Raw genomic sequence first — 26,339 nt, 5'->3', positions numbered from 1 at the left:
CATCTGCACCAAACTGGAAACAGATGAACCCTGTCAAGGATACATTGTGCTCCCCCCCCCCCCCCCCTTTTTTCCTACGAGGCTGCGGGTCTTCTTTGGATGAGCGGTGAGAATACCGATTTTGTGCATAATTACGTGTGTTGACGTGCATGCACAGTGCGCAGCATGTGCCGATCGCGCGTGTGAGAGCGCGCACACTGGTGTACTCTTGTCGGCCTTTGTGTGTATCATGTTATGGCCTACACAAGTACTGAGGCCACAAAGGAAATCCATTGCCAACAACAGCACAGCTACTGGCAAGGAGCCATACCACCCCAGAGGCTTATGGGATAGGGTTTACAACCAGAGACGAAGTGTAGGAGGGTGAAATCTGTAAGGGTCACCCTGTGTTATACACTATATACTGTCCAGTTATTCCTCAGAAAACTGTCAAATGCCTTCCTAGAAATCCTTATTTCTCACATGTCTCACTAATGATCTTGTACATGTGGAGATAAAAAAGCAACACTCCGCCTATAAGCTGCTCCGCACCCCATGTACAAATCAGGCTATTAATACCAAGTATTACACTGATGTACAGCAGAGTACCAGAGATTTATAGGCTACATTAGGAGTCAGACGAGAACATTACGGCGCTTATTGTGAATTAGGGCATGGGCTCTCTGCCTTGTTTGCTCCTGGGGAGAGGTCGTGATATCCTGTTACTTCCTCAAAACCCTCACTCAGAGGGGACAAGTGTGCTTTTTCCATCTCAGTCCCAGACAACTTATTTCCAGGCTTTTTCGTTATATAACGATATTTGATCGTTGAAAGGCCAAGCTGGATGGCTGGTTACACTACACAGACGTACGATGGTGATTGGTTTATTAGCCATATAAACATGATGATGTGGTGTGCTACTAAAGTAACTGCAGGACGGCCTGGTTGTGCCTCTTTCTTATTCTCCTGGTGGCTCACTTAGATGATGTGTTATGTTTGTGGTAATTCATCTGAGTCAGTGTTAATAGCAAACATACATTTTTTTAATGGCATAATGCAGAATTTGAACCCACAGCCAGAAACCGCCGTGCTCACCACTAAGCTAGCCTCACTCCCTCTCCTTTGTCTTGTCATCCTTCTCTCCAGTGAGCATCAGCACTGCCTTTCGTCAGCGGCGGTGCTGTCTATTGACAGAGCACTACATTCTAGACATATCTGGGGGATTAAGTTGCAAATTTAAGCAATGGGAAAATCAATGGGTTCCTCTTTTAATTCATGAGAAAGGCTGTCACTGTGAAAAAACAGTAGGGAGATGTGGCTGTTTAGATCACATTCATCCAGGGAGAAGCAGAGATGGAGGAGGAGAGAGTGAGGACAGCTTCCCTTAAATCTCTCCATCAAACGGGGGGGAAGGCTGATGGTGGCTTGCCAGAGAAAAAGCCACTGGAGAAAAAATAAGATCCTTTGTTTCCACCTTCATCAGCGGACTGTGCTGCCATTTGTTTGACTGGTCTTTCGTAGACATACTGCTGAATATTTGAATGTGATAGAGCTTTCATTTTTCTTTATCAGAAATGAATGTACTCTGGTTTGGGAGCAGGAGTGTGTTTCTTGTCTTTTAAGTCGAAACACTCGTAGTCAGCAGTGCTGGGAGAGGCTGCCGCAAAGGTTTTAAGCACTACCTGGCCTCTTAGCCAATAAAAACAGGTATCTGCCGGCACAGATGTATACTTTCACTCTTGCCAGCTATTTTTTTTTTTTATGTAAAGCTGAGAGGTCACCCAGCCCTTTTGTTTTCATCCGCAGAGAAACTTCATTTGTTTAAACTCCTGCCATCAGAAAGTGAGAGTACAAGAAGCGATTTGAAGAAAAGGTGATAGAAGAGAGGGATGTAAGGCAGTAAGAGAATCTACCTTGCCGTAGTTGCAGAAAAAAAACATTGTTTTTTGTCAAACACGAGTCGCTTAATTCCCCAACATTAGATGTTTCTGGCAAACATTCAGTAAAGTCATCAGATCGGCATGTTTTACGACTCCTCTGAACAAGTCGCGTTCATCTCCAGGTTACACTCTGGTACTGTGTATCCCCTGCTGACTTCAGGGAATTAGATTTTTTTTAATGAACAGCTCAATATCTAATTCATTAAAGTGGCTGTTTTATTTGATGCATTTTCCTTACTCCAGCTGAATCAAGGGAGCAAGCCAGGGGATGAGGGGAGATGGCCCTGTTGATGGACGTCCAGTTGTACACACAAAGCGCGCGCCTGCATGTGTCCCTCCGAGAGACTCGAGGGGCTCCGGTCGATTGTGGCTCCTCTCCGCAGGGGCTGAGAGCGGGAGTTTTACTCTGTTTGACTGCTGAAGGACGGGAGCTGTAATTGGCCTCGCACACACACTCTCTCTCGTCATTAAAGGCAGGCCAAGAGAGAGGCTTAACAATCGGTGCGGGGCGCACTGCCAGTGCTTTCTCTTTTTCTCTGTGCGTCTATCTGGCAGTGAAAAAGCATAAGGAGACATGTTAGGCTTTAGTGCTATATTAAAAATGTCGCCCATGGCTCCGCTTTGAGTGCATTGTGACTGAGCAACATGCACACTGACCCTTAACGCCAGTAAGGGGAAGAGATCTCACAGTTTATAGGCCCCCGCTCTCACTTCAGATGCTTTTTATTCACTTGCTGCACTGGATGAAGGGGGTTGGGTTTGTGTGTGTTACAGGAGAACACCTGTGGATCTGAAGTGTTCAAGTGTAGATTAATGGGCTCATGCAATGTTTCTGATCTTCCTCCTTTGTTATTATTTTTTATTCTTGTCATATATTTAAAAAAAAAAAAAAAGATTTCACATAGAAATCTTGAACGCTACACCAGAGTGGCAAAGCACGTTCTTGCTCAGGCTTGCCGTGCAAACAACCGCAGAAGGTTGAGCCCCAGCATTTTGCGGGTATCCTCACCACCCTGGTCACTCTATATAGAAGTGCCTCGGTAATGAGTCCTTAAAACACCGAAATGAGTTTCAAAATTTTGGTTGGATGCCTGAAAAAAGTTAAGCTTAAGAGACTTTCACGTTTTGTTCTTTAAAATAAAATTTGTCAGTAAATACCCCACTTTTGTGTGATCTTTGAAGCTTTTATGTGTTTATAAAAAAAGCAGTTTCTAACAAGTGGCCAAATGAGACTACAGAACGCTATCAAGCCAAACACGACTTTACCGCCTTACTTGCGGATTGGCCTCGTTAAATCACATCACCTAGTGTAATTTGTTTATAGCCTAACATTAGCCATTTGCATTTAGGCTTCAAAAATCATAAAAGTGTTCATTTGTTAAGATTTTCTTGCTGAACAAAATGTATAATTTCCTTTTTTTTGCCACAAAGCTTATTTTCTGTAATAATCCAAAATGTGGGAACCAAGGCGGAACTAACTTCTGCACCGGCCTACAGAAAAACATCATCCCTGGGGCACTCCATACCCGCTCCTGTATTTGGTCCAGTCAACTACCTGCACACTGCTTTCCTCCACCACCTGATCTTTGTAGGTCCGGTCTGGGCATGTCACTGTATCCTCTGCTGCTCTGTAATTAGCATGTCTCTCATTTAACAGCTCCTTATGATGAACTATCTGATCTCTGCATAAATCACACCCTCTGAACAGACACCCTCATCCCTCTCAGAGACACAGCAGCAACAGTTACAAAAGGCACAGTTTCATCCAGAGGCATGATAGAAACAAGTATTGCATAATATAAAAAACAGGGAATCTGATGTACAGCAGGTTGGAGGCCCTGAAGAGAAAAAAAAATGTAGAGAGAAAAGGTGTAGTAACGTGAAACAGAGGGCCTTGGTGGAAATATGAAGGGGTCAGAATGAGAGTGGAAGGGGCTCCCTGGCGAGGGCCTGGGGGGGCGGCTGGGGATGTGTCAGGTGCCTGAGCCGCGCTCTGCGCTGGGCAGTGTTGTTGTTACACCGAGGGCAGCGCCACAAGTCCGAAAGTATTGATTTCCCGCCTTGTCGAGAGGCAGAGAACTGTCATGTGGAGAGCACTGACCTTGGTACACACACTAAGACAACTATTCCCCCCGGCCCCCCACGGCACAGAGAGGAGAGGAGAGAGGAACAGATGCAAGACACAGCAGCAGCAAGCAACAAACAATGAGCCACTGAGCCTCCTGTTGGGGGAGAAGGGTGGGGGAGGAGGAGGAGGTGGAGGAAGTAGGAGAGAGGAGGTAAGGAAGAGAGGAAGAAAAAGAGGAAAGAGAGTGAGCTTTCAGGAAAAAAAAAAGGAGCAGGAAGTGAGAGAGAGATAGAGGGGGGAGCTAACAGTCAAAGCCAGGGCCAGTTCCCCTGAGTTGTCAGTGGGCAGCCCAGTGTCTGGTTATCACGCTGTTTGAAATGACAATGGCTTGACTTGTATTTTCCTCCTGAGACCCAACTCAGATCTATAAACCAGAGGGAGGGGAGGGAAGAAGGGTAGGAAGGGGAAGGAGGGGTGGGTTAGAGGAGCAGAGAAAAGAAAAGGCTGGTCAGAAAAGGAGACGATAGAAGAGACGAGCGGGAGGGAGGAAACAGTGTGAGAAAAAGGCTGACAAAAAGAAAAGTGGGGGGGGGGGGTTGACTCCTTCTGCCTCTGTATCACTGCTGTGGTTGTAGCCTTTGACGTCTAGAGAGAGAGAGAGAGACGGAGAGGAAGGAAGAGAAAGAAGGCAGCGGCAGCAGTGAAGTGAAATGTTTTTCATGTAGAAGCTCCATCAGGAATTGACAACAAAAAGGGCTCGCTGTCACCTGCAGCAACACGGCGGGGCTCATCCCCAGTCACTCCGGAGCGCAGCGCGGAGAGACAGACAGAGAAAACACAGCCTACAAAGAGCTCTCCGCGGGTTAGATCAGGGTGACAGACACTTAAGAGACCCGGCTTTAGTCACACATCTCTCGCCTCAGATCAGGGTGTTTTGCTAACAAGCTCTGGAGCAAGTTCCCTCTCTTATAGCTTATGAATAAAGGCCACTTTTTTTCCATGATGAAGAGTTCTGTGTGGAGTTGTGAGGGAGAGCTGTTCACAAAGTCTCTTTTTTCGGGGATCTCAAAGAAGTGGAGTCCTAATTGAATTAGCTGGCTTATTAGTGTTTGACATTGTAAGCTCGGCTATAAGTAAGGAAGTGGGGGACTTTGGAAGTGGATTTAAAGAGCAGTGTTGGTTTTGGTTCTAATTTTACACTCTCCTGACACACATTATTCCCCTCAGCTGCAGTTAGGCCCAGATATGGTAATGCTAATAATATGTGTGCAAGGGGGTTTAAGTGGCTCGCTCACCTCAATTGCCAAGCCTGGGAAACACAGTCGTCTGTAAATATGGTTAAAGCTTTGTCAATGGATGCCTTGTGTATGCGTAAAACAAAACTAGGGAAATAGTTGTGATTAAAAAAAATATCCATAAGCAGTAGAAAAGGTGTCATTAGACAAAAAAAAGAATTATTGTTTCATTCAAAGATAAGACCAAGCAACCTTCCTCATCCTCTGCCTATTTTTGTCTGCTCACAATCCTCTTATTTCAACATATCTTCAAGGGGAAAAACACACACTAAGCACACCTTTGGCCATAATACTGTTTAGTAGCCTTGATGCCGATTTTTGCCTCCGTTAGTCTGCCTTAATTTGGTCAAATCTAATTGCTAATTACACTTGCTTTCATTATCTCACTGTGTTAAATCCAAGGGCTTTACCAGTATTATCTTTACTCACCGAAAGACAGAAAGAACCTTTGATCAAGATTAACAACATATACTTTCCTTTGGTCTGTGCGTGCGCACACACACACACACACACACACACACACACACACACACACACACATGCACATGCTGCACAAACTTAATGAATCTGTTTCATCTGTCCTCTTGACTTTCTCTCTCTGTGTTGTCGATATTCACCTCTACATGCCCCCGAGAACACAATTTCTAAAAAGTACAACTTCATGCTTTTTGGGAGAGTGTATAAATAAAAACATACACAGTTATTATTTAACTTTTCTATCAGAAGTAGTCTTTTCTTTATGCATCGTAGTGTACAGTGTTAAAAATGACTGGGGCAGTGGTTAACATCTTAATCTTTTGCATCATGCTGATTTTCAGTTTCCTCTGGGAGCACAAAAGGAACCTTGTGGCTTTCACCACATCACCGCGAGCACTCCGACCATTTCAAAACACAGAAACACAAACATTTATTGCAGCTCCCCAAAAATATGGTGGGACAACTGTCAGCAAACAAACATAAATGTAAGCCTCCACAATTAGCCCCCTGCTCTCAGTGGATGCATAATGGATCTCGCTACACAAAACGATTACGTGCCACTTGAGATAATGACAGATTGTGCTAAAACGAGCTACTTTACCCACTTAGTCAGCTCTCTTTGGGGGTATCACGCCGTTTGTGTCTGTGGTGAAAAGGGACATGCCAGCGAGGCCTGCGGGCCCCTCGGCCTCCCTCGGTGCCAGAGGGCGTGATGCCAAGCGAATGCCCCTGACTGACACATGATAAACTTGGGGACAGGTGACCAAAGCGAAGCGGGCCATTCCTTGCATTCCAGATGAGTTTGCGAGTAATGACATGCCAGCAAAGAGTCAATATGTCACTTTCACCTCTCATAAATCCAGCAGGGGAAAAAACGGGACAACACTCTTGCTGGTGTCAACAGGTATGATAAAACGAGGGAGCATGAAGGTTAGATATATTAACTGTTTAATGGCTACTCTTTTTCTCTCTGTGCTTGGCTCAGAAAGGGCTTCATTATGCTCATTTCAACATGACATTTAGTGTGTTCACAGCAAATATCAAATATAGTGTTGAGTGCAAATACCGATATACACAGCAACGTCCACCTGAGAGTTTGTAAGTCACGCGAAAACACATACTGCCAGCAAAATCCCAAACTAGGACAACGCCAGGTTGAGCTGAAGTTAAAGATACTAATCCAGGATGAAGAAGATCATTTAGGACTAGAGCTCAAAACTGTTTTTATAGCAAGAAAAATATGTCTGTTCCATCTTATTGGTTGTGAAAATTAGCATTTTTTTAAGGTTTATTTAAGTTTATTGGTAAAGAAGGAAAAATAATATTTACTTTAACAGTGTGGGGGGGAATTATAAAAACGCAAAATAAAAAGGGAGGACAGGAAAAAAGAGATTGCCACATGTTTGAGAGTATTGTCGGCAACACGTCAAATATCAGTGTTTGGTCAGTTGCCTTCAGCATCAGATACTGACGCAAAGAGGACCCGTTTAGTGGCAGTATGAGACTCCTCAGGAAGCAGCATTTTTTGATGCTCTGAGCAAGTACAGTAGTAAAATTAGCGAGAAAGTCCAGAAAGGGAGGGTGGGAGGGGAGGCAGATGGGTCAAACAAAAAAACAGACTTCCGACCAGGAGACCGCTATTCGCTCCTTGTGTGAAATAAAATCTGTCAAGTTATTTTAAAAACAAGTAGTGTACTAATATGTGAAGCATAATATGCTGGTGACCCACATGTCATGTGATGTTATATTACATTATTAACAAATGAACTTATTCGAAAACAATGATGTTTTTTTCCAAACCTAAATTACTAAACCTACTATTGTTGCCTAGAGCTAGCTATGAAACATAAAAAGATTTTTACCACTGTTGTTAGTGTGTTTTTAAAAGAGACGGTATGCATTTGACAAGAAAGATACATTGACATGCTGTCCCTGAGCGTCTAAAACCGACGTTGGAGGGGTACCTGGGACGTCATAGTTTGACATGACGGTCCGCTGACCAAATGTTGTTATTAAACAACTTGGGAGTGAGAATGTGTCGCCTTCACAATGATTCAGAAGCAGCATATAGAGAGACTACGAGATAGGTGTTTGAGAGCATAATCATCTCAGCAAACACATAACTGCATTTCTTTTTATTTCCATCCTTGTTTGTGTCTGTGTTCTTTTTTTTTTTTTGCCCTGGTCTTGAATCTATCCCACGTATTCCCCACTGCCCATGACATACTGGAAATGCCTGGTTAAGTGCTGTTCTGACATTAGCTGAGTGTAGTCACAGCATTTGGCCTGGGGACAAATGCTAGAAAGGCCCTATAAATATGGATGCCACCCACCCCTCCTCTTTCCTCCTGCTCTCCCCGGGCTCCCTGATGAGTTTGCATGTGTCTGTGTGTGTCTGTGTGGCACGCCGTTTGCTCTGTCACACCATGTCCCCACTGTTTGTTTACTCACACTGACAGAGATACACTCACTTGCCATCGGTGCTCACCACCTACGCCTGCTAACCGAGTGCCAAAGAGCTCGCTAATGCTCCAGCTCCTCCTGTAAATAATGCATCCGCCAATGCCAGGCAGCTAGCTAGTGCCGCGGCCCCAGCTGTCTGAACTATTTCATAGGCTGATGAATCTGTTAGCCTGTGCGTCACTCTCAGTTTGCCCGTGTGCACAAGTGTGCTAGCGAGTGTCACTGTCACCTGCTGTTACATCGCAGAGCAACAAACCCACAGAGCTCAGTGCTGCATGAAAATGGCCCGAGCAAGGGTTCTTTCCTGTGTGCCCACCTCTGCCCCCGGCGCCATGGCGGCCCAGTGGGTGCCCGCGGCTGCTCTGATGCCAGCACGTGCGGAGCTGCAGGGAGGGTCCCCGTGGGGAGGAAGTGGGCCATTAGTACAGTCCTTGCCCCGGCGTTTTACTCCACTTCAGTACACATCACAGAGGGCCGCCCTCTCACTAACTAGCTAACACATGCTAATTAGTCTGGCGACAGAGCCAGTTCCTTCTTGCTTTGGGAGCATATGTGTAGCTGCAGAGCAAAAGCTGGATAAGGATTGATGCTGCTTCATTAAGTTTTCTTTAATGCACTGCAAATAAATGAGGAATGTACAACAGAAGCTTTGTGTTTTATAGCAGCCTGAAAAATATGATTGCTGAAGACTGAGTGCTTGTTTTAAATCCAGTCTCTTTAAGGGTCTTATCTTAAAACTAGGGCAGATAACTGACAGCTCACTGCCTCAAACACACACATGTGCTGTGACTTTCCTTACCTTCCAGATGAGTGTGGCGTGCCGTCTGCTCTCCAACCAACTCGCCTTTTCCTGCAACGTCTTCATTTTCTGGAAACAAGAAACAACCACAGCCTTAATGAAACTTAATGATGATAGTCATAACACAACAATAATCCAGTGGTCTGGAAAACTAATCAATGCGTCCTCTCTCCTTCCCCTAATGACCTGTGAAAACAAAGCAATAAAAAGGCGGCGTGTGTTTATTTTGGCCAAAGCAACAGGCTGATAAGAGCGTCTGACTGATTAGCAAAGCCAGGACGGCCACAAAAGATTAGGACGCCACACAATGTCACCATGTGAAGTAAAGGTGTGTGTGTGTGTGCATTTTAGAAACTTTCCCTTTTGACGCAAAACTCATTTCATTCTCACTCTACCACAGTTATCAGTGTGTTGGATGAGAATTTCCTGTTTCATGTCCAAACACTTTCCTGTTACTGTAACTTGAGTCAGTGCTGGTAGTTTACCCAGTGGTGTGATGATAACACATGTTGTTTCCCTTGTATTTTGTGTGAAGTGGCTGACCGGCGTAGATTTCGTTTTAGTATGCCTCTTGTCTTTTGGTCTCTGGCTGATTCCTCCCAGACTCTGGCCCTTCACCACAAATTATTGTGGTGCGCTGTGTGCAGCTTCGGGACACAAATGTGCCCCCCAAAAATGGGGCAAAAGCACTGCTCCTTAGATTCATTTTTCCCCCTTTTTTTCAGAAAGAAATACAAAACCAGGGGATCTTTTCTAACAAGCATGTGATTTCCACTTTTTTTTACAGTATGATGGAAAGTGTTGGTTTGAGTGACTGCTTTTAATTTCTTAAGTACAGATAAGGAGAAAATTACATTATTATGAATTATAAAACACAAAAACAAATGGGGAAAAAAAAATAGAATAGAGATCGTCGCATGTGTCAATTCATGTGTGAAAAAACACGCTTCTGTTCGTAGTTTAGATCAGCAGTAGTATCATTTTTTGTTACCACATGCTTAAGCACATGATCTGCATCTTTCCCCTACAAATAAGAACCAGTCAGTAAATAATTTACATCACTGGAAATCATGATACGTACATGTGCTACACAAGAGGAAAAGACCACCTTAACATCGTCCTCTCGGGTCCAAACCAAATATAAGTCATGCATACTGTATTAGAATTAAAATGATCCAACAAACCCTGTAATAAATGTATTTCTTATTCCCTGGCCAGATCACATGAATACCTAAACACACAACACATTTCACATGACAACATGGGAGATCAGTGTCAGGTGGATTACATGGAATGATGGGGTGATGTGTCTTTTTTTCCTGCTTGCTGGAGAGTCTGGTGTCCTGATTAAAAATTTCAGCTTCACTGCCTTTCTAATTAATTAGCGAGGCCACTCAGAGGAGCGCTGTGGACCAATTAGTCTCTAGCAAGCCGATGATGCCTATCGCTACAGCATCACTGTACAGCTGTCGCTCCCCGCTCCGAGGACGGCTAGGGATGGACCCTCAGGTGCTCGCACAGGTTCAAACAGCAGCGTGCGTGCATGCACACTCCATCAGACGCATGCATACAAACAGCATAACAATAATAGTAATAGTAGATGATGTACAAAATATACATATACCGTACAGACACGGTCATAAACACAGGGTCATAAAAATATTTCCAAACGGAGCTCGTCTTTCATTAAAAAAAGGAAAAGATCATAAACAGTACATCATTTCTTAAGCTTGGATTAACTAGGAACAACTAATGACCCAGTGAGTCTAAAGGAATCTGTTCAGGGAATTTGATTGCAAACACTGATGGAATTTTCAATTGTCAATAGTCAATCAGTAGAAAATTAATTCATCTCAATTTAGATATTCAATCAATTAAAAATACCAAACATTTACTGGTTACAGTTTCTGAACATTTGTTTCTGTTGAATTTGTTGAATCTTTTCGGATTTTTTTTTACTGTCAGTCAGACATGGTAATAATTTCTAGAGGATCTCATTTTCAATTCTCCCATATTTGGTTGGGAATCAGAAATAATTTTGTTATTATAAATTCTAGCATAAAAATATTTTAATTCCTACCAGTATTGAAAAAAAAAACATTGATTGCAGTTGTTTCTTGAGACAGTAATAATGCTGCAGATTTGTGCCAACTAAAAATGGTCCCTCTATTCAAAGATACTGCAGGCAATGAAGCTGGAAAACATGTATATGCATCTAAAGGAAACTGGGTACTGACTTATACACTGTAACATGATGTTTTTGCTTTTCTTACTCTAACCTGCAGTAGTTGACATTGTGAGCTGCATTGCTTTGAAAGTCAGGACAAAAGCCACGTGCAGACACTGAACCTCTTTCATCCTGATAGAACAAGAACAAAAGCAGATGAAATAAGGTGGACCTGTGTCCGTTTCTTCGGTCTCTGTGGTGAATTCATCCTGCATGCTGACCACAGAGCGTGTGGGGAGGTTGGAGGGGGGGGGGTCTGCATTTCTTTGGAGGGGTGGCAGAGTTTGCTGACTTTGTGAGAACGGACTAGTTATAAGACCGAGGAAGCTCATTTCCACTTCAAGGGGTCGTCTGAAACATGGCATCAGCAGGCCTTTTCTGTTAGCTCTCGCTAGTTGCGCACTCTCGCACACGTGTGCGCACTAATGCATGTGTGCACATACACACACACAGACACACACATCATATGATCGTCTGACTCTCACAGATACTCATAATGTCTCCCCATCGCCTTATCTCCCAAAGTGTAATGTTTATTCGTACTTGAGGAAAATGCGCTGATACAGTTTTTCTTCAAGACTGAAAAACAGCCAAAAGCTAAAAAAAAAAAAAGTGGAACTTCAAAGCCCCCGATGGTGGTAGTGGGTACACATTAATGAACACATCACACAAACACACACACACGCATAACGTCCTGCAAATAATTTACTTTCTCTTATAAGTTTAATTTCAAAATGTGGATTGGCACGTTTGAGCATTAAAAAACTATGTGTGTCTGTGTGTGTGTGTTTGTACAGCACAGACGCACACCAACACGAGTCACTTTGCAAGCACAAACAGTCAATACTGTAGTGGCTGATTAGTATGAGAAGGGGGGATGAATATCGGAGAAGGGCTCTCAAGAGCCACCCATGAAACATGGAGAGGATGTCAAAGCATTTTGTTCCCATCTTGTTCATTAGATCTAACTCGAGCTAGTGGACGCTCAGTGTTTTTCAGACACACACACACACACACACACACACACGCACACAAAGACAAAAAACAACACCGTTTGGAACAGTTGTAGTTATTAGATCGGCGTGTCTGACATTTTGTCGACATAAGTAATTAATTTAGCCTTTCTATTGGGAAAGTCCAAAGAGCCCAATTAACATGGTTAATATTGCTGCATCGTGTAAAAACATCATTTTTTTAATACAGAGGGAATATTCAAATGACTTGCCTTCATTATTCAAATATATAAGCAAAGTCATCACTGGGGGAAAGAGACGAGATGGGATTCACACTCCCAGGAACAAGAAAATGATAATCAATCTTTTATTTCTGCAAAGCAATCAAATAAACAGCATATGTGATTTTTCCTTTATCTCGGTTTTATTTGTGTCATCTGAAATCTGAGGTTTTCTTGCATGTATCCTCATTATTTTTTCACTGGAAATTTAGAGGCATATTTATTTTTATTTTTTTGTATCTATTGACTAAGTGCCATGTTGCTGTGATTATTGTTAATTATTTAATTGGAAAAATAAAAGATTTGGATAACTTGACAGCATGTTTGCATGAGCCTAGAGGCAGTTTGCTATTCAAATGAAATTATACAGTAAGTCGAGGCTTTAGAGAAAGAGGATTTTTGACTTTTACAGTGGGCCCAGTACACATGCTCAGACGAGAAGCCAGGCCAAGACTAACTCAGTTGCCAAATCCCACGGCTTTGTAAGCAACACGCTGCAGAAAATGGAATCAGACAAATAATATTCTTAATTTAGAGAGTGAAAATGTAAAAGGTCAGAGGCGGGAGAGAGGGACGTTTCATGGTTTATTTGAATCTGTTTTTATAGATTGCTATTGTGGTACTGTGTTTTCTATTTTCACGGCTCGTTCGGGTATTTGTTTTCTAGCAAGCTAAGGGGCCCCACCACTGCAAGGCCCAGGCTCTTGGCTCTACTCTCCCACTCGTATAGCTATAACAAAGTCAATATTACAAAGAGGTAACACATGTCGAGGTATGCTTCAGGCCTGCCCTGGTGCTGTGATCCTGGATTGGGATACACACATACACACTTAAACACACACACACACACACACACACACACACACACACACACAGATGTGTAAAAGAATGCATGCCTTCAATAGTAGGCTGCCTACCTCCATGAAGAAAAATGTATGCCACTTTTTTTTCACGTCTTTGCAAATTTGTTCTCTGGTTGAAGTATTCTGGCTTTCACACATGTGAAATTGTTCATGTGTGTGCGTGTGTGTGTGTGTGTGTGTGTGAACCTCTCTTCCTACACAGTGTTATGTGCGAGCACAAGTACTTTGTTGGTGTCTGCGCGTTCATATAAATTGTGTGTGTGCGAGTGTGTGTGTGTGTGTGTGTGTGTGTGTGTGTGTGTGTGAGGGCCAGTTTGTTTTGTTTTTCCCTTACTTCAGCACATCTGAGAGAGCTTTTCTGGAACTCCTGAGCCCTGTCCAAACAAAGATGGCCGAATGTGAGGGATGGAGGGGAGGTGGATCAGGGCGTGCGTGCGTGTGTCTATGTGTGTGTGTGTGCGTGTGTTTGTGATTTTTCAAGTAAGCTGGGACCAGAAAGGCCTTGCGAAAAAACCCGAAAGGAGGGAGAGAAAACCGAGCCCCTGAGAAAGGCAGCTGGAAACACGGAGACTTGCGGTCTTTCTCTCTCCCCCCCCCCCCCTCTCTCTCCCTGGTCCAGCTGCACTCAGATGTGTCTGCCTGGTCCCCCACCGAATCCACCCACCCACCCCTGCGCTCCCAAGCTCAATGCCACTGCCAAGGAGGGAGAGAAAGAGGGAGAGTGAGGGAGAGTGTCGCAGCTGGTAATACTTACTGGCCATTTTACCGCGGTAAAGGCATGAGATTCATTAGGCCAGGGCCCGCGTGTTTTGTGCTGAGTACCGGCCGTGTTATTGTTAGGATGTGGTAAAATTATAAATATGGAGGGGTGAGGGGGATTTGGGGGTGCAGGAATCTAAGTGGAGGGGAGCGAGAAGGTGGGGAGGGTGGAGAAGGAAGAGGAGAAACATGCCACTCATTAACTCCTCTGCCACAGTCTTGTTTCTCATGATTGGGTGGCAATAAAAAAGTCTGTCACAATTTGTCAAAGTTAATGACTCAATGGCACACCAGCACTCAAGTGCTGGAAGACACGCTAACATATGTCGAATTAGTCAATAGCTTTATAATTGCAGGAATAAGGATTCCAGCTTTAGCCAAATGAAGCGGACTTAGAGGGGTCCTGAGAGGGAATTTGCAATTTGGTCAGGGTCGATTGCAGAATGGCAATCACCAAGGCTTGGCACTGTTTTCCTCACGCAGTTCTTTCTTTTGCTTTGTTTCTTTTCTTCCCTCCCTCCCACCTATTTGAGCTGCTGTGTGTCTTCTTTGTGACCTGTGACTCTGGATCAGCGTCTAGCCTCCACTTCAGCCCCTCTATCTGTGAACTTTGTAAGACTGATAAAGACTTAAAACACCCAGATGGACTTTCCTTTGGTTTGCCGTCTCCCTCCCTCTCTCTTTGTCCCACCACACAGACACACAGACACACAGACACACACACACACACACACTTGGAGTCCTCTAAAGACACTCCTCACTTCTCTCCCTCATTGTGTGGCTTTGGGAGTGACACACTTGTCATTTCAGTAATGTAGCCACTGGTTAAAGACTATTTTCCTTTCCCTTCCCTCTCTGCCTGTATCTCTGTCTTGTGTCCTTTTTTTGTCATTAGACCGACAGAGACTGTATATTCTAATAAAAGTTGCAGCTTTTTTCTTGGAGTGTTGTATCTAAAAGCGGGAACTACGAAATCAAGAGCGGTCTTCTCACTATGCTGGCTGAGGTAAATGAATGCACAAATCTGTAAATAACAATCTGGGCATTGATTTTTCTTTCTTCTTGTTCCTCTGCCGCTTTTGGTGATATTTTATAATGTCAGTGGATGTAGCATTTGGTTGCAAATAATCTGAATAGAGCAATTATCCCTGCTTCAGCATGGCTTATGCATAGTTTTGTATTTCCACAGCTGTTGGGTGTGCAGACCCAGGTGTTTACAAGTAAACCGCCATGCTGACACACTGTTTGAACAAAACTCTGAGGAAAGAAACAAATATTATTGCCCGGTCGTGTGTCTTGAAAACCAGCCAATACGTCTACAGTAGTGCTCGGTTTAGTAGAAAAAACACATATACATAATTTGGAGATTGCTTACACACAATTAGTGCGGCCGTTTTTACATTAAAAATGGTCAAAGAAAATAAAGAACTATTGGCGAGATTACATCTAGGAACTCTTCCAAGATTTCTCTGGCTGCGAGCGAGTTTGAGTAGGGGAATTCACGGAGTGTGGGTGTTTGTGTGTGTGTGCGCACATGTTTGCATGAGAGGGAATGTGGGAGAGTGTGTGGGCGCTTGTACGTGTGTAGTTCAGGAGGTAGAGTCCCACCCTGTAGACTAGTGTGATGACTAAATGTCAATTTGGGGGAGTCTCAGCAGTGCTGGCCTCCTGTCGTCATGCTGCTGTCAAGCCTGCACCGTGTGTGTGTGTGTGTGTGTGTGTGTGTGTGTGTATGAGTGTATGTACCGTCGCCCATGCCAACCAATGACTGCCATGGAGATGTCCCCTCGCAGAGAAGGCTCGGCAGTATGTTTGGGCTCTGACTAATACTTTCTGTTTGTGTTAGGGTGTAGATGGGGAGAGGAGTAAAGAGCAGAGAATTTTGGTCATCTTCCTTCCCCCCTGTCGATTTCCACCAACCCGACACCTTCCACCACTCCTCCCATTTCTTCTGTCCCCTCTCTCCTCTCTCTCTCCTCCTCTCTTCAAACATGTGTCTAGTCGCACTGTGTGGTCATGTCACTCCCTCAAGTCTCCATGCAGGCAGAAACCTGGCGTGTTGTGCTCTCACTGTGATATTTGCATTCGGCAGGGGCGATCAGTGGGCCAGCGAGTGCAGGTGTCAAGTCTGACAGGGAGTTGTCCTTATCTGGCGCAAGTCGCTCCCTCTGATAGGCTGAAGGTCAGTGCAGATCTGGTGTATATTGACGACAACGGCCTGTTTTATTTTCTTTCCTTTCCTGTCCACACAATAGCCAGTGATAAGGAAGCATGTCTCTGAACAATACAAAGCGTAACAACTTGCAGAGTGATCTCTGGCGTTTTATTTTATTTAATCTCAAGAGCAATTAGTCCACCAACACAGAATTAAATGTCAATTTGGATTATTGATTAATCTTAAAGTCGTTTATCAAGCCAAAGATAAGCCTTTGCTGGTTTCAGCTTCTCTAGTATGAGGATTCTCTTTGTTTTATATATTCCCATTAATTCAGATTTTTTGGTTTTTAGACTTTTTGGCTGAACAAAGAAAAAAACAGGATCTTATGAGCAGCAAATGTACTAAGCAGGCCATTTTAGTTTAATATAAACTTTAAGTCCTCTCTGGTAAATGAACTATAAATCTCAAACATATTTTTTTAAATTTCTGTACTGTAATCTGTATCTGTAATTTACTAAGCGACGTATGTGTTGACACTGATATAATGATATATTGGTTCACCCGGGTCTCACTCCCAACTCCTCAAATTTGATGCTTGGTCAGCGGTCCTCGGCATCAGACAATGACGCACAGAGGCATCCGTTGTGCCAGTATGGCATGCACTGGGCGGCAGGCTGGAGTTGAGGTGGATGGGTCAAACAAACTTTGAACTTTCACCCAGGAGCCCACTGATTGTGCTTCAGGTAAAACTAAAAGTCATGCGAGTAATTTTAATGACGACACAGAGTGCGAGTATGTGTAACATACTATGCTAGTGATGTTCGTCACAGGACGTGACGTTACATTACTTCGGCAATAACTGTAGTTATTTTAAGCCAAACTATAATTTTTTTTTCTAAAACCATCCCTGTTCTTTTGTTACCTAAACCTAAGGAAGGAAAACTTTCAGTTTTTCAGTGGTATTGTACCTTTTTTTTCAAGGCACTTTATGCATTTACCAAGCAGAAACTGTAAATTCTGATTTTATTTAATTCATTTATGTTGAAAGACACAATACCTGTAATGAGTGTAAATTTACACGCCATGTGAATTGGGTGTCCTAAACTGACACAGGAGGGGTACCTCATATTTTGACGTCTAGGGACCCTCATCAAGTGTTGGTATTCGACCATTTGGGAGTGAGATTGTGTTGCTTGATCACACCAGTATATTTAATTGAGCTTTGTCATTCAACTGTAACACTTACACAGTGTTATATTTCTGTATTTCATACAAAATGCATATATAAATTTGTACCAAAAATTGCATCATACAGGAGAAATTTTGATCCAGCCTGACATCTTTTGCACAAGATTTTCTCGACCTTCCTACCTCCCCTCATCAGCTTTCCTCTGCCTCTTCCACCTTTGCTGCAACACCTTTTCCCCACTTTTCCAATACACCAGCTTGCCTGACTCCCCACCCTCAAACCCACCCCGCTGCTCCCTTGCTATCACGCTTCTCTTCCTTTCCGCCAACCTTCCTTTCGTTCCCTCTCTTTCTCTCCCTCCCTGCCTCCCCTAGCACCCTTCTTTGAACCTGGCCTTGTGTCTGTGGACCCAGAGGTCTGTCACTGGGCAGATGGTTTGATCTCTGGCTGGGGAAATGCTTTGAGGAGAGCTGAGAGGGGCCAGGGGCCTGGACTGGGGGCCTCTGCCTGGACCTGCTGTCTACACAAAAGATGGGAGAAACTGCTGCTCCCTTGATGCTTAGGTATTTGAACTGACAGTGTAGTCCAGTGTTAACAGTGCGGTACAGCTCTCCATCTATACAGACTGCACTGACTGAGAGCATGGCATATGATAGGGAGATCACAGGGTTGTGTTTCTGTTCCAGTATTGTGATATTACACTGTCTCTCCGTCTCTGTTTCACAATATCAAAGCCAGCTGGGTCCTTTTTCCGTTCACTTCATAAACAAGCAGTACTGTCCTGAAGTACATGCACGGCTATTTATCATTTGAGTGAGTCAGACTGAGTTTCGTCATTGATCTGATTTGAAAATTTTTCGGGGTGATGCTCGCGATGCAGAGACTTACTCTCTGTGACTGTGTTAAAACCACACAGACGAAGCAGGAATGTTGGATGTGAGAAATGCTGCTTGTTTGATTGTGGAGTAATAACATGGGTGTTGTGTCTGTGTGTGTGGAGTGCAGAGCGTGAGTCATATCTGACAGCTGACAAACATAAAACTAGAGGATCAGAGCTCTGGTCAAAGTTGAAACTGGACGTCATCTAGAACGACAGCATGATGACAGATATCATCACTCACTGCTCAGTTGTTTAGATTGTCCAGTTATGAACTTCAGATTTATGTTACTGATAAGTGATTCTGATCAATGATGCTAGCAGGCAATAATACCAAATTCTGCATGTGTTCAAGAAAGGATTTGCGATGTAAGATGGCATCACAAAGGAGTGGAAACATCAGAAACAGGGAGTCATGCCAGCTGTGACTTAATCCCTACAGTTATCTGATTACATTTAAATCAGGCTTGTTATTTTCTGTCACTTCTGCACTGATGGGTCTTGCAGGTTCGAAGTTATAACCCTTTTTTTCTGTGCAACCTGGTTTCGCAGAAATCCATGAAATGACTACACTATAGTTAAGCGCAGGCTCGTAAATACTACCAATTGAAATTAAAAAAGGATCCTTAGTCATGGTGGACAAACATATTCCCTGGTTTCATGATGTGGGCGGTGGTTAATGTTACAATACCATAGGTGGTAAAAAGAGCTAGAGAGTCTGTGTAGAGAGAAGGGTGGAGGAGTGGATCGATCAGCAAACACCAGACTGAAACCAAAAGCCGAAAGTGAAAAGCCAATGCTGACCTCTTTTAACTTAACTTACTTAAGTCTTTTGCATAGTTCTGTCAAGTAATTTCGTCACTTTACAAATGCCAAACATAACAAATTTAGTTATTTTTTTCTAAAACTAACCATGTAGTTTTGGTGCCTTCAACTGACTATGCCGCCTCTATATTTAGAAGGGACCATGCACGGTTTAGAGCTAATTCACATCTGCAGTCCCTCGGCAGGTCAGAACAAATACACAGTACAAATTTATCAACTTAACCATGTAGTTTTGGTGCCTAAACCCAACTTTGTCTTTCTTTACATAACAAATGTAGTTATTTAACAAAAAAACACATTTTTTTTCTAAAACTAACCAGGTTGATGCCTTAACCACAATGTGCCTCCCAGTACATAACAAATGTAGTTACTTTAGCCGAAAACACAGTCTTTTCCTAATACTTTACAAAGTAATTTTTGGTGGCTTAACTCTAACATGCCGCCTCGTACATAACAACTGTAGTTATTTTAACAAAAAAAAACCTTTTCCCCTAAACCTTACCAGGTAGTTTGGTGCCTAAACCCAAACGTGCTGCCACAATGCAATTTTAACACAATAGGTGCTACCACTATGTAACTGGGTGTTCAGAGGTCATGGTCATTTCACATACTTTGGTGAGATTTTGTTATTGCTACGTTAAGACATTTTCTTACAGTAACAGCAGGTGAAAGCAAAGTGTAATGAGACTAAGAGGCACTGCCAAACATCTGAAACTTATGTTTCACAAACAAAATATGTTCACAGATGAATTTTATTGTTCCCTATTATTTGTTAAATGTTTATTTATGTTGCTCACTTCATTTCCAAATTTCAAAATTTGGCCCTTTTCAACGTTAGTCTAAGCAGTTTACAGTAAATTACTAAAATGCCTTTAAGAGGCGTTAAATCTAAACAGTGTAATACGTTTTTGTACACATTTGATCAGATCTGAGAGACATGTACAGATTGACAATGAATCTCAAGATCTGTCAAGTCACAAGGAGCATTAATTAAGGGTGCGTGCAAACAACAGACATGGCTGCTTCCATTTGTTTGACTTTAAGAAAAGGAGAAGAAAGAAAGGAAGAAAAGAGAGGGGTCCCAGGTCTCCACATGAATACATGAAAACACATGCTTCTCTTCTCCTTCTGTAATCCACCGGGGACTCACGCCCCATTTGGTTCCCATTAGCATAGCTCTGGTCGCTCTGCCCCGTGTCAAAGCCCAGACGCACAGCTGCACAAAGGACAGGGACCTCTGGCTCTGTGACTGCCAGCCGCTGGGCTCAAAACCAGAACTGACATGGAGGACGGGCCTGACACTGTGGGGATTTCAGAGGGAAGGCACAAGTCTTTTCTACAGTTTCCTCTCGTACAATGTAACAGTTTTGCACTGAAAGTCGATGCACGAGTGATTAATCATTGTTTATTTTGTACCACTTTGTAAAGCAAGAAAGTTCTGTTTCAAGTCAAATCTAATGTATAAAATCAAACAAGCAAAAATTAGCCTTGGCATGAGGTATTTGCTCCCCTGTATTTTGTGGCGTGCTGTGTCTGACTACAAAGACTTTCTTTATTCGGCGTGTTTTATTTGTCACCTGTTTCCAATATGGACATTGTGAAGTCCTGATCTATCTGACGGAGCCAGGGCCTCGTTTTATGACACGCAAAGCTGCTGTGCCTCTTTTCCTCCACACGTTGGCTGCACATTTCTGGCAGGAAATTGACAGCATTTCAGCAGCTAACTCATGGATGAGATAATATCTTGTGGGTGGAAGAGAGGACAAGATGCTCCCAGTGTTTTACAGTGACCCTAAGCAGAGACAAATTTAAATCTGAAGCTGCTGCTGCTGCTGCAAAGATGAGGTGCACACATATGTGCACATACACACAGGGTTTTCATTTAAATCTCGGCTTTGCTTAACTCACCAAACAAGAAATGTGGTCTGTGGCTGTGTGTTGAACATGGTAAAGGTTTCAATTAAAGTGGGAGGAACAATACCCACCCAGCATCCAGCAGCTGTCTGGGTTGACTTTCCATTGTGCGCTGTCAAGGGAGGATACAGAGAGGCTGAGAGGGACTAGTTGTGTTTTAGTGGTGTTTTCAGTGGCATGTGGTTATGTTCACCGAAAAAATAACAGGGTAGTGAAACAGTTGTACAGGATATTAGTTTAGGATCACCATCAGTTCTGTGGTTTCACGGGATTTGTAATGACTAATAGCTCCCTGCATATGACGTCATACATCGGTGCAAAGTCCAGATGGACAGAGGCAAAGACAACACGATGCAAAAGCCAATGATTCGCATTGTTTACGGCTGTTCCAATCGATCAAATTGGGAAAAAACAATGACCACTGTATGTCCTGAAAAACAATCGGTCATAAAGGGTGGAAGTAAAAAAAACCCAAAAACCTCCATCATCAGTCTGGAGGAGTGGAGTCAAGTTTTGTCAAACATTAATGTTAAAGAGTTGTGTTAAACATGCCTCGAGTTGGATGCAATTACATTGTGCTGTCACAGCTTCTCAGTGTTTCACCAAACTTCTGGGAATAGTTGACCCAGTAGGTAGAAAATAGTAACTGAAGTTATCTTATGTTAGCAATTAACATATTCATGGGAGCGTAATCTAGTTTGCACTTTGTGTTTTTCTTCTCTTGTATTGTCTCTTGTCCAGAACCTAGCCTAGGTCTAGAAGATCAAGTAATCTATCAAGTTGTGGGAAAAATACTTTTCTTTTTCAATATAAGTTTCAATTTTCTTTTGATATCTGCTGCCTGCGGGGTCATCCAACCTTTTATAACATCAAAGTCCTCTATTTCAAATTGACAGTGTAAGCATTTATCACTTACTGCTCTTCATCTGAATTTTGCACGTTGTAACAGTCACATGATTGCAATCAAGCTTTTCACTGTCTGACCTCTACATATGCTGCTTGGAGTCATTTGCATGTTTTGGCATTGATTCTGGGCCATGTAGACAATCTGTTTAAAATCCTCTTTGGACCCGACTACAAGAGTCCAGGCTGAAGCCATCTTGTTCTACCGCCCCTCTTTCCTGCAGTTCTTCAGTCCATCTGTCCCACTAACAGTCTTTTAATTGAGAGTCCTCCCTAGTCTGATGCTGGCCATCGCTGACTGTCAGTGTTTATACAATTGGGCTGGGACAGGGACTGCGAGCCAAGCAAAACATCCATGAAACATCAAGCCTCCAGCTAAACAAAACCCAGCAGTGAGGCGCGCACACACACTTGAGCCAGATAAGGGCCGAAAATGATGCTTTCTGAACGCAGCTAGGTTAAGTTGTTGACCATAGCGGTAACACGGCAGCTGTGTGAGAGTGTCGACTGTTGTCTGGGTCTAATTGCTACAGCATTGAGGGATTTTCTTCACTCACTAACAGCTTTCACTTTCTTGCTGCTCATTTTGCTAGTGATTTACGAAGTTTTACACACACGGACACACACACACACACACACACACACATACACACACACACACACAAAGACACACAGAAACACACACAGACACACACACACACCCCTCTGTCCTTTTCCTCACCGTCGTCCTCTTTAGTCGTGTGAGCCAAAGAGGAAACCCTGGCGAGACGCTAGCACAGTGACTAATGCTGTGTATCTGGCCCGGGCCTCAGATAACACAGCCTTCTCCCCCGCCTGCTGTGACAAATATGTGGAGTGTAGCAGTGGGATCCGGGCCCAAACTTGTCCCTGACCCAGCCCAGTCCAGACACAGGTTAAACCACGGCCAAATGCAACCCAGATCCACAACGGCCACAGGAGTAGAGCTTTGAATATGTGAGAAGAGGTCTTTGATGATTTCTTGTTTCTTCTGACACACACAGACAAACTCACAACCTCGACAGTGATGTTTCTGATGGCCATCGCTGACACATCTGTCTGCTGCCTCTCTTAAAAAATTCTGTAAGCAGTGTGTAATCTTTCATCTTATTGCGTATGATCAATTTTGATGCTGTCATATATCACAAACATCACCTGTGTTACTGTTCTTTTACACTTTTCTGACTGAATGTGGAACAAACTGCAAATGAATCCCAAGAAATAACAGGCACAGTACGTCGTCTCTCTTCCCTTTTTCTCCCGTCAGTGCCTCCTCAGATGAGGGGGGGGTTGCTGCTTTAATGCTTCTTAATGCTGCTGTCTGCTTAATGGGCCAGATATGAGAGGTGCTGCTAGCCAGCGTAATAAGTCAGTGATTAGAGGGCGCCTTGTCACAGCGGCAGCCCCGCAGACAGTGGCACGCTCTAATTGCCGTATTAGACGCCCCTTAACTATCTTGTCAGCTGTCAGACCCCAGCTCGTAAACAGCAGAGGTGCATTTGATATTTCCAATTGTTTATTTCCGTCTGCTGCTGTTAGCGCTGCTGCACAGAGAGGTAATTAGAAAAGGGTTGTGTTGTGTGACATCACTGTGCTAAATCTGGGTGATCTTTACATAAGCAGAGTTATATGAAAGAATCTTCTGTTGAAAAACATCTGATGTGGAATCGTGCACAACATTTATGGTGAGGTGACAGGCAAAGAAACAGACAGAAGTGGCCAGTGTGAAAAGTGATTAGGGCAGCAACTAAAGATTTTTTTAATTATTAATTCATACTCCAAAAATATTGCATATTTTGTTTGACCAACAGTCTAATACTGTAGCAACTACTCACATTTGAGAAGCTAGAACCAGTGACTTTTTGGCCTTTTTTTTTTTTTTTTTTTTTTAAAGAAAATTACCTCAACAATCAAGTTATTATCAAAATTGTTGCATATTAAGATTCTACCAATAGACTTGGATTGCACAATATGTGCAAAAAAAAACCCAAAACAGAAAAAATTATTTATTTCACTGAAAAAAAAGATTGTGGTATGATTTTGGAGGCTGGGACACCACAGCACCAAGCTTCATTTATAAAGGTATGTGGTGACACATTCTACCTTTATCAAACAAAATGCAATTCCATGTCCATGTTGCAATTTTGAGAATATTTTGATTAATTGTGCAGCCCTACAATCACTTCAACAATATAAACATCAACTAATTCTTCAGCTCTAAACAGTTATGACAGCTTTTTGTTTAGAGAGCAGTCCAACCACTGTTTCCGGACATTTTTTGGTAAATACAGCAAAAAATAATGTGGGGGGGGGGGGGCAATGAATAAGCCACAGCCAATGAATGTCAACTGACAGCCATGCAAGTGTCCTTGAGGGGAACGCTGAACTCATTTATTGCACGTTGCTCTGGATAAGACCGTCAGCTCAGTGCATAATGTATGTACACTTTAACCGGCGTATAATCCTCACACATGGTAAGGATTGCCATTCCTGCACCTGGAGAGCTTAAAATGGTGTAAAGTCAAATAATCTCTGTCTCCTGTCTCATGCAGTGTTAAACAGTGAGGTGACATGGTTAGAAGTGGTGTAATTTTGTGTTTAATCTCGGATTAGCCCATGTTCACTTTGACACCTCCAGTTACTAATCTGGTTTACGACACCTTGGGGTGAGACAGAGACAGGGTTGTGATAGATTTTATGGTCCTTTAGTAGATTATGAGTGAGCTGAGTTTTACATCCTGAATTACAGGATATTGGTCTAATCCCTGACTAGGTTTGTGCTTTATACTGCTGTTTAACACCAGAATGTGCATTCACAAAAGAGCACAAATATTCTGTCATTTAATCGTGCATTGACCTGTGACGTAAAGGCTGATCTGATCCTTTTTTATCTGGAAGTGCTGATCGACTGTTTCTGACATTGTGAAACATAGGCGGTAGGCGCAGACATGGACTCCAACCTACGACCCTTTGTGTGCACGTCTGTGTCACATTATTGTCACACCGGTGCAATGTAAGAATAACAGTGAGACAATATGAGATAGCATATTAAGTGCAGATTGTAAATTCATAAAGTTTCATGCTCTGATTAGTAGAACTGAAGTGTCTTTGTCACCACCTCTGACATGTCAGAGACACGCATGTATCTCGACTGATAGTGCCTTCACATTTTGATCCGACACGTTTCCTTCCTATCCAGTACTGGATAATTCGGATTTTCCTGTTAAAATATATAGGCAACCACACACAGTAGTCACCTTGTACACTACACCCAATTTCCTGACTCAAGCATTCCTGAAATTTTTGCTCAGATTTTTTTTTTCTTTACAGGCTGAAGAATTAACACCCTCGCGATTCGGCACTGACTCAACAGCATATGTGCCAAATGTAAAATACATTATTCTTATCGCGTGTAACTGCTGTTTACTATACCAAGCTGTTAACCTTTTTTTATTCTGGCATCAACAGCCAACATACTAACATTACATGTTAATGTTAAGGAAGTAAGATTCTTGATTTAAAAAAGAGATAAGTGTGTTTTAAGAGTGAAACAGATCCAATAGTTTCTTTTTCCCTCCTACAGCTGCAGACTCCCTTTAGGTCGCACAAGTGTTACTATCTTTATTCATCTATTCATCTTTATATTGCAAAAAAAAATCTCTATAAACAAAGGGCTGACAGTGCTTATTAAGATTCATGTTTCTGATTTAATTTTCTCCTTTCACTCCTCCTTTCGCTCCTTTTATTTCTCTCTCCTTGTTTCTCCATGTCAGTGAGAAATTTACGGCTTGCAGCTGCTGCACTCATTTGGATGATAGAGCTGTATTCATTTGTGCGGATTTCTGTGTATATCATATGTTTTCTCCTCTGCCGTACAGCCTCTTTATTGTTTGAAGAATGTGAAACATCTAACAGGATCAGATGACCTCCAGCAAAATGTACCTGGATTTTTTTTTTTGCTAGAGTTTTTAACAGCCCTTTGTGGAGTGTTAGGCAGACGTTGCATTGTGTTGTACCGAGTTGCCCTCGTCAAGTCCGGACACTTAACCCCTCACTACTAAAAGCTTTCCGGGGTCAGACTAAGTGCAGCTCCAGTGTTGAGTAATGGAGCCTCAGTCAAAACAAGTTACATTTCTGCGTTTTTCGGAAGGGAAGTCCTTTTGTCAGTTCTCATGAACTCTGGTAAATTACAGCATGGAAGCAGATTCACACGTTAGGATGAGATGGTTGTTGGGAAATTTGGTGGCTGAGAATAATTGTCTGCAGCTGCCACTGCTGATATGTTTCTATTAAGAATTTGGACAAAGTAATCAGTTGTATTTGTGACTTCTAGCTGCTCTTTTTTAGTCTT

The 26,339-nt window shown here is 42.9% G+C and overlaps 1 protein-coding gene across 4 annotated transcripts in view; it reads left to right on the top strand.

Moving 5' to 3' along the window:
• bnc2 (basonuclin 2) overlaps positions 1 to 26,339 on the top strand; it is a 190,037-nt gene that overhangs the window by 117,200 nt on the left and 46,498 nt on the right. The gene's annotated exons all lie outside the window — the stretch shown is intronic.

The sequence above is a fragment of the Plectropomus leopardus genome, chromosome 4, assembly GCF_008729295.1.
Source record: "Plectropomus leopardus isolate mb chromosome 4, YSFRI_Pleo_2.0, whole genome shotgun sequence".
Taxonomy (NCBI): Eukaryota; Metazoa; Chordata; class Actinopteri; order Perciformes; family Serranidae; genus Plectropomus; species Plectropomus leopardus.
This window is presented reverse-complemented; position numbering and strand designations above follow the sequence as displayed.